This window comes from Nycticebus coucang, chromosome 4 (genome assembly GCF_027406575.1).
Source record: "Nycticebus coucang isolate mNycCou1 chromosome 4, mNycCou1.pri, whole genome shotgun sequence".
In the NCBI taxonomy this organism is placed as follows: Eukaryota; Metazoa; Chordata; class Mammalia; order Primates; family Lorisidae; genus Nycticebus; species Nycticebus coucang.
In genome coordinates, this window is record NC_069783.1 from 17,780,604 (window position 1) to 17,789,634 (window position 9,031).

A 9,031-nucleotide genomic window follows, 5' to 3' on the forward strand; every position below is an offset into this window, starting at 1 on the left:
CGTCATGGCCTCTCTTCCTCTGTAACCCTAAAATAACTAGACCTAAAAGGACCTCTGAGTCTTGTTCTCTTTGCCTGCGATGTTGCTCTCCTTTCCTAGCTACTCATACATAATCCTCTGCTCAAGTATCACCTCTTCCCTGAACTCTTCCCCCAGCCTGTGTCTTCTCCCTCTTCCCAAACCATTGCATGTAATTCTGTAACTCACTCTTGACAATGTAACAATTTCTTGCTGAGCTTAGTATCTGTTATAAAGGGGTCTTATATCTACTATAATATTAAATGCATCTTTAACTTGTCGATTTGACAAATTGATAAGTTCCTTACTAGAACTGTCTGTACCATTTTCTTCGAAACCCTTGCATCACTCATCCGTCTTCCTGTTGACTCCAATAATTGAAAGCTTCTTCCATTCAGTTCCTTTAGGTCCATCCCCCTCTTCTTAGCTTCCCTACCCCCCAAACTCACACACTTCTCAGCATGTTTTCTGTTTTGTACACAGGAGGGAGCTTTCCTCCCCCATCACCCTGTCCATCCCTTCTGATTCTTCCTTCAGAAGCTTCTTTGGAAATGCCAGGCTGAGCTAAGTTTCCTTCCTCCGTGCCTCCACTGTACCTGTCACAACCCCTCTCATTGCATTGCCACATTATACTGAAACTGGCTATTATATGCCTGGCTCCTCTAGTGGCCTTCTCCACAAGCACCAAGGATAAATGATGTGTCTTGCGCACCTCAGTACTCACAGTGTGTAAAACAATGCCTGCCACATCAGAGGCACATGATAAATGATTGTTGACCTAAAACTTAATACATTTTTGCTGAATGATTGAGTGACATTGAGGCAGCAATTCTGTGAGCTGCCATTTTTCTACCCAGGACACATATTTATCTCCTTTCCTCCTGCCAAAACCCCAAAGATTGCTTCACTATGCTGTATAATCTTTCTGTCAGGTCTGTGACACACAAAACACATACAATCATTCCATTACAAGGCTTGGCACCAAGCTTGAAGCTGAGTGTGCAGATTTATTGCATCTTGTACCAGAAAACCAGTGAGGCTGGGGTTTAGAGCTATTTTCCTAGAGGATTTAGAGTGTTCACCAGCACTTGCACTAAGAAGGAATTCTGTGCTCCTATGGGAGCCTCAACTGTCCTTGCAAATTGCATTTCTCCATTTTCCTTTGATATGTGCAGGCAGCCAGCTGCTATGGCTGACATGTACTAGCATCCTGCACGTGGAGCAACCAGTGATGAGCACTTGCACCACAGCTGACTTACTGTTTGGGTACAAAGACAAGTTGCACAAGGTTCAAGCATCTGTTCATTTGAAAGTGCACTTTGCATGCCAGCTGATTGGCTATGCTGACACGCGTGTGAATTCCTCTTTTTGGAAAATTGTTAGATATGGATGACCAGTGCCTTGTGGGTTTTCTAAAATTCCCTATGTGTTTGCCTGTCCCTGTGCTCCAGGAATCCATGCTTTCCAAATCCTCTCCAAAGCTTAAGACTCAACTCCCACCTTCTCTAAACAACTTCATTAAACATGTTGGCTTTTAGGACTCTTTCTTGAAGCTCTGCAGATGAATGGCTACTGGTGTAGTGCTTCACTCTGTCCAAGACAGGTCAGTGCAAAGAGCCCTGGGCTGGGACTCATGGAGTTCACATCCTGGTTTCAGGTCCCTTTGTTTCATTGGCTGAATCACTTCAGCTTAGTGAGGGTTTTTTTCCCCTTCCACTGCCTTCTTCTCTCCTTTTTCTCCTCTTTCTCCTCTTCCTCCACATGAATATTGGAGGAGACACAAGCATTTAAGCTATCATATTTTGCCCCCCCATTCATATACACAAAATACATTTCTTCCATTCTCAATAGCTCCAAACGTCTTAACTCATTCTAGCATCAATTTTAAAGTCTAAGTTCAAATTCTCGTCTAAATAAGTTCTACCTTCCACAAAGTATTAGGCCATGGACATGATTCATCCAAGTTCTTTGCCACTTTGTGACAAGGATGGTCTTTCCTCCAGTTTCCAATCAGATGTTCTCTATTCCCATCTATGACCTCATCAAAATGGTCCTCACTGTCCATATTTTTACCAACATTCTGATCACAGCCACTTGAGATTCCTTACATCTATAGCTCTTCTCTTCTGAGTCCTCACCGGAATTGCCCTTTACTCACAGCAATCTGGGCTTTATCCAGTATGTCCCTCCAGACTCTCCCAGCCTCTACCCAATACGCAGTTCCAAAGCTACTTCCACATTTTCAGGTACTTGGTAGAACATCAGCTTCACTTCTCAGCACCAATTTATATCTTTGTTTGTGCTGCTATATCAATATGCTACAGAACATTTATAAAGAACAGAAATGTATTTTTCAGAGTTCTAGTGGAAGTCCAAGATCAAGCTAACAGCAAAATTGGTGTCTAGTGAGGTATTTTATCTCTTTGCAAGATGATACCATGTTGCTTCATTCTATGGAGTGGACAAAATGAGTATCCTCGTAAAAAAGGGGGATGAAAGGCAAAAAAGCCTTTCAATGGTATAGCTAGCTCCCTATACCATTTTATTTTATTTTATTTTGAGAGATAGGGTCTCACTCTGTTGCTCAGGCTGGAGTATAGTAGCATAATCAGCTCAATGCAATCTTAAAATCCTTGGGTTCAAGTGATCCTACAACCACAGCTTCCTGAGTAACTAAGACACCACACTTGGATAAATTTTTGAATTTTACTTTTAGAGACAGGGTCTTCTATGTTGCCCAGGTTGGTCTTGAACTCCTGGTCTCAAGCAATACTCCTACCTCTGAATCTCCAAGTGCTAGGATTATAGGCAGGACTGATCTATCCTTTTTATAAGGTCCCTGATTCCCCCCCTCTCCAGTGAAGGCAGAGCCCTCACAGTTTAATCATGTTCTAAATTCCTGACTTCTTAATACCATTACATTTGGAATTAAGTTATTAAATTTCAACATAAATTTTGGAGAAGGCACACATATTTAAACCATAGCACTACCCTTGAGTAAGATTTTGGGCAATATGCTTCAAGTGAAGTAGGCAATGTAAGTGGAGCCCAGGCTAGAAATGACATAGTATGGGACTTCAAAGGGGAAGGAGAAATAAAAGCAATGTTTGTTAATATTAGGCAGAAGATCCCTTTTGGCTCCAACCACTCCCAGATGACAGAAAAAGAGGTCTGAGCAGCACTTGATGACCATGACTGACATCAACCTGTGACCTCACAGTAGAGAATGCTCCAAGCAATTGAAACTGAAGTCCCAGGACAGTGACAATTAAAAAAAGAAAGATGGAGGTCATCAGAGCTGGAAAAGCTCATTCCATACTGGGATTGTTTGGCTATTTGCAAAGACAGACACTCTTTCGTCCCTCTCATTTTTTTTCTTTTTTGGAAAATGCTTGAAATGTCCTTTAGACATTGAAGAACTAAAAGGAAATACTCCCATATTAGTCAGTGTTCTCCAGAGAAATAGAAAAAATGCCTTCTTATAATAGAAACTGGTTCATGCAATTATGAAGCTTGACAAGTCCGAAGACCTGCTGTCAGCAAGCTGGAGACCCAGGCAGCTAATGATGCAGATCCAGTTCAAGACTAAGAGTCTTAAAACCAGAAGAGTTGAGGGTATAGTTCTAATTCAAAAGCTAGCAGGCTCAAGATTGAAGAAGTCTTCAAGATTTTTATTTTTAGTTTGAGTCTAAGGATTACAAAAGCTCAAACAGCCAAGTAGGAGAAATTCTCTCTTACTAAGCACTTTTGTTCCATTCACATCTCAACTGATTAAATGAAGCCCACCCTTATTAGGAAAGACAATTTGCTTTATTTAGGTTATGGATTAAAATGCTAATCCAATTCAGAAACACCCACACAGACACACCCAGAGTAATGTTTGATCAAATTTTTGAGCATCCTGAAACCCAATCGAGTTACAATTAATCATCACATCCTTTTCCCCCTTCATCTTATCACCTAGAAAGTATAAATAGATGGAAGAAAATAAGGAAAATATCAAAACTAGTTTTTGAGGGCCTGGGGTTGTCCCATGTTACCCTTTCAAAGGAAGATCAACCAGTGTAGGTATAAGAGATTAGGTGGGAGCAGGAGTTACTTCTGGGAGTATATTGTATCCCAAACATAAGTAATTCTTCCATTTCTTACTCTTTCTTGATTGCCTCTTGTATTTCTAATTAAAGTTCTCTAAGAGCAAGAAAATTCTCCTCCCTTATCCACAGACTATTCTCCTAAAGCTGAGTTTAATAAATGCAGGATAATTGACAAAGCCTGTAAGTTCTAGGTAACTTGAAACATTTAATATGCTTCTTAGGGGTGACCTATCTCTTTTCTAGAATTCTATTCTGTAGAGGGTAGGCAAAATCTCTAAAGACCCCGAAACAGCTAATTTTCTACAATGAGGAATGAAATTAAATGAACCCACAAATCCATTACTTAAAATAGTTATTCTTTGTTCAAGTGATGTGCTGTCTTTATAATAGGGAAACACTATGTCTAGACCCCTACCTCATATGCAGAAATTAAAGCAAACTCATGAGAAATTTATGGACATAATTTCTGGGATGAGTATTAACTATTTTAACAAAAGAATAAGAGTTTAACTAAAATAAATTATTACACATAATTATAGAAATCTTAATAAACCCTAACCTTGGTTATGTAGATTAATGAAATATATGCCATTTCTTTAAACATTATGACCATTCATCTTCTTTCAATTTTCTATCTTATTTTTAATGTGGTTGTATTGTATAATATCAATTTATAACAGTAAAATTTAATTTCTTCTGGGTATTAAATTAAAAAAAATAAAATACTGAAGTCACTCTATAGGTAACTTTGTTCTATATTTATCAGAAGAAAAATTGGGAAAATGAAATTGATGGCCACAACATGGAAAAAGTTACTAAGTCAAATCCTTATGTTTGTGCTCAAAAAAGAAAATCAAAGACTTTGGATTCTATGTAAAGCATTTGCCTGAGCAGCTGAGTGCTTCTAAGATCACATCTGGGCACTTAAATTTTAAGAGCACAAAAGTAAGTTATGTGAAAATTCTTCTGAATAGAATATAGATAATTGGTTTCCAACAAGAGATCTTTGTGTAGCACAGGTAGACACTAAGAACTTGGAATGATGGAGTATAAACATTGGTGCTCTGCCCTCCTTGTGAGAGTTAGCTCATGGGCATACACTGTATCCCCTGGACCGACAGAATGAGATGCTTGGGGAAGAATGGGACTCGCCTTTGGTGAGACCTTCTGAATCAGGCTGGTCTCAGATGACCAAGGGCGGGGAGTGCCCCTCTATTCTGAATTGGGCTATTCCCTGACAGTTGAGCCCTAACTGCCTCCTGTATTGCTGGCCTCACTGCCTATTGACTGCCCTCTGTCCTCTCAGAGCCTGACCTTCACAAATCTATCCTGAAGCTGAGCCACATGCATTCTCTTGCTGGACTGTGTGCTAGTACAGACTTTCGTGAACCCAGCAATAGCTTCTCTGCTGGTGAATCCTCATCTCTCCTGGCGAAATCTAGTCTCTCCTGGTAGTGCAGCGTCCCCTTGTAGATGAGAATCTGGAGCATTATTTTGTCAAGAAAAGAGTAGATTTATAGACTTTCTTTATTTGTTTTGCTAGTTTTCTTATATTTTATAATCCAGACTGTATATATTATGAAGAATAGTGCAAAATGAGCTGACAAAGACATATTTTCCTTTTCATAATTTTATCAAATGGCAATACAATACCTTGTCTTCAAATGATTGTGTATAGATGAGTTTTACTTTTTTAAAATTTTAAATTAATATAAGGGTACAAATTGTTTTCAATTCTAAGGTAAAGTTCAAGTTGTAGTTGACCCCTTTACCCAGGGGTCATGCCTATTTTTCTTACATAACAACCTGGGCACTGCTCCAGAGCAGTCTGAGAATGTCCACATCAGAGAATCTAGGCACTTCCTGGCCACTTCTTGATGTGATCACATCTCAGGTCACAGTAAAAAAAAAAAAAAAAAAGTAAAGGAAAGAGTCACTCGAAAGTACCCCATACAGGTGGTTCCATTTCTAGAAGCTGCTCACTTCTGGAGAGCTTGGCTAAATGAAAGATCCCAGAACATCAGGCTTTCATAGGACCCTCGAGATTTTTTTAACTCCCTAATTTTATAGTTTAGAATACTGAGAAAAATAGATATAATTTTTCTAAAGATAGGATTCTAGAGAGTGACTGGAGCAGGCACTGGAACCCTGACTAAGATGACTCCATGCCCAGTGCTCTCTCCTCTCTAAGGCTGAACCTTGAAAGAGTTGTTGCATTAAGAATATCACCAAGCCCACTTTGACACTCACATTCTGAATGAGCAACATGCTGGATAAAAATCATTTTTTTCCAACCCAGGTAATGTGCTCACCTGTGTGCTATGTCTTCCAGCAGATGGGTAGAGGGGAGAATTAAACAAGAGGTCTAGGTACTTCACTCCAAGCTGAGCCACATGCCCTACTCTTACTGGACTGAGCTCCAAGCTGGAGCGAAGTACCTAGACCTCTTCTTTATTTAAAACCACACCAGGCAGAAACCTCTAGCTTTTAACCTCTTTCCCTTTTGAATAACTATATTTGTATTTCTAATACATGAAATAGTTAACTCTGTAGGAGAGTTAGAGACAGTACCTAATCCCAGCTTGATGCAATTACTTTAACATGAATTTAAAATAAAATTAAAGTTAACAGTTTAAACTGATGTTTGAGGGTTTTAAAAAGATTTAGTTTCCTCTGGAACCACTGTGTTATTTGATCCAGTACAATCTTTTTGAGCTCCACGCATAACATCTCTACCCAAGTACCATTACTACTAGATTATGCCCATAAGTTGAGTTACGAATGTCTAAAAATCTTAAAATTATTAAGCTCAGATTAGAGCGTTCAAAGACGACGGTGTTATTTTAGCCTCCTGCCACATCCTCCATTTACTATAAACTTGTTATACTGGCATTCAAATAAAATGTCATAAAGCAAGTATGTAAGGAGGTGTTTGGGGTTTGTTTCAGGATCATGTGAGCCAAGTTTGCATGGCAACCAAGATGTATAACAGAAACACTCAAATGGTCTTCATAAAAAGAAATGCTGAGCAGAATGCAAGAGCAGGACAACTTTTAAGTTGGGGCAGCCTATGAGAGCTGGTCTGAGCAAAGACCAAAATCCTGGATAGATACAGTATGTCACCCAGCTTTGTCTCAAAAGTCCTTCAAGTGCACTTTTGCTGCAGCCACCAAGTGCTAATGCATCTGAGGCCAAGTCTCTAGAGATGCAGCTTCATGGAATCTGTATATGTTATAGTTGGAAGGATCCTTCAATGCCATGTTAACCAAACTCCCTTGTTTTATAAATGAGGAAATGGAGACCCAGAACAGTGATTTGTTCACAGTTTCAGAGGGCTGTGTATGCTCGTAGCAGAAGCACACGAATATGCCCTTACTCACATTCTCTGTTTTGGTGAGTTCTCTTTTGTTTTCCCAACTGAACATAAATTGCAACTATTATGAGTTAGGATATAAAAAGCAAGGGTGGGTACACAAGGCTTCCATTTGGACTTTACTCCACAGCACTCATAAGTCTTTCTGGTCTATGTGTCATGGGCTTCCCAGCTCAATCTGCACAGTGGGCCCCTCCCAAGAAGGCTCCCCTCATGAAATCAAGTCAATATTGCTTTGTTTCCACTATGAAGAGGGGATTTATCAGAGCTGGATTAACGCTCCTGCCACCAAGAGAAGGGAGAAGCTTCCCTTGGAAATCCTTTGGGTTCTTGAAATCCAGGTGAAAGGTATGAGAGAAGTTACCTGGAGTGAGACTACTCCACAGCGAGGTGAGGTGGGATTTAAGAATTGCAAACTCACTGGAGTTAGATGGTATCTCAAAGTAGTAAAATCCCAAGACCAGAGATGTTGGCGCGGATGTGGAGAAAAGGGAACACTTTTGCACTGCTGGTGGGAATGCAAATTAATACATTCCTTTTGGAAAGAGATATGGAGAACACTTAGAGATCTAAAAATAGATCTGCCATTCAATCCTGTAATCCCTCTACTGGGCATATACCCAGAAGACCAAAAAGCACATCATAACATAACAAGGATATTTGTACCAGAATGTTTATTGCAGCTCAATTCATAATTGCTAAGTCATGGAAGAAGCCCAAGTGCCCATCGGTCCGTGAATGGATTAATAAATTGTGGTACATGTACACCATGGAATATTATGCAGCCTTAAAGAAAGATGGAGACTTTACCTCTTTCATGTTTACATGGATGGAGCTGGAACATATTCTTCTTAGTAAAGTATCTCAAGAATGAAAGAAAAAGTACCCAATGTACTCAGCCCTACTATGAAACTAATTTAGGGTTTTCACATGAAAGCTATAACCCAGTTACAACCTAAGAATAGGGGGAAGGGGGAAAGGGAGGGGAGGGAGGGGGAAGGTGGGTAGAAGGAAAGGGATTGGTGGGATTACACCAGCGGTGCATCTTACAAGGGTATATGTGAAACTTGGTAAATGGTCTGTAAAGCTAGTGAATGATGCCCCATGATCATATCAATGTACACAGCTATGATTTAATAAAAAAAAAAGAATTGCAAACTTATACAGATAAATTCAACTTTCTAGTAACCACCAAAGCACACACAACCAGTATGGTCAGCACCAGAGCAGTCCATCTATTTCCACATAATCTATCCCGTGGTTTCCCAACACAGCACTGCTAAGAGATAGTCTGACCAAAAACACATACTACTTCGTGAGTACCTCTGAAACCACAAATTGGAAACTGAAAAAAAGCAAGACAATGGATGTTTGGCACTACTGGGTAATGATACTTCATTATACAATAAACTATTATATGCATGGTACAAAGAAGGAATTGACAAGGTTATTAATATGTCTCTTCTCTCACTTAAGTACTTCTATCATTCAGATCCTCCCTGAAAAAGGTATAGTCATGAAGGGTGAAAGAATCTAACGATCAATC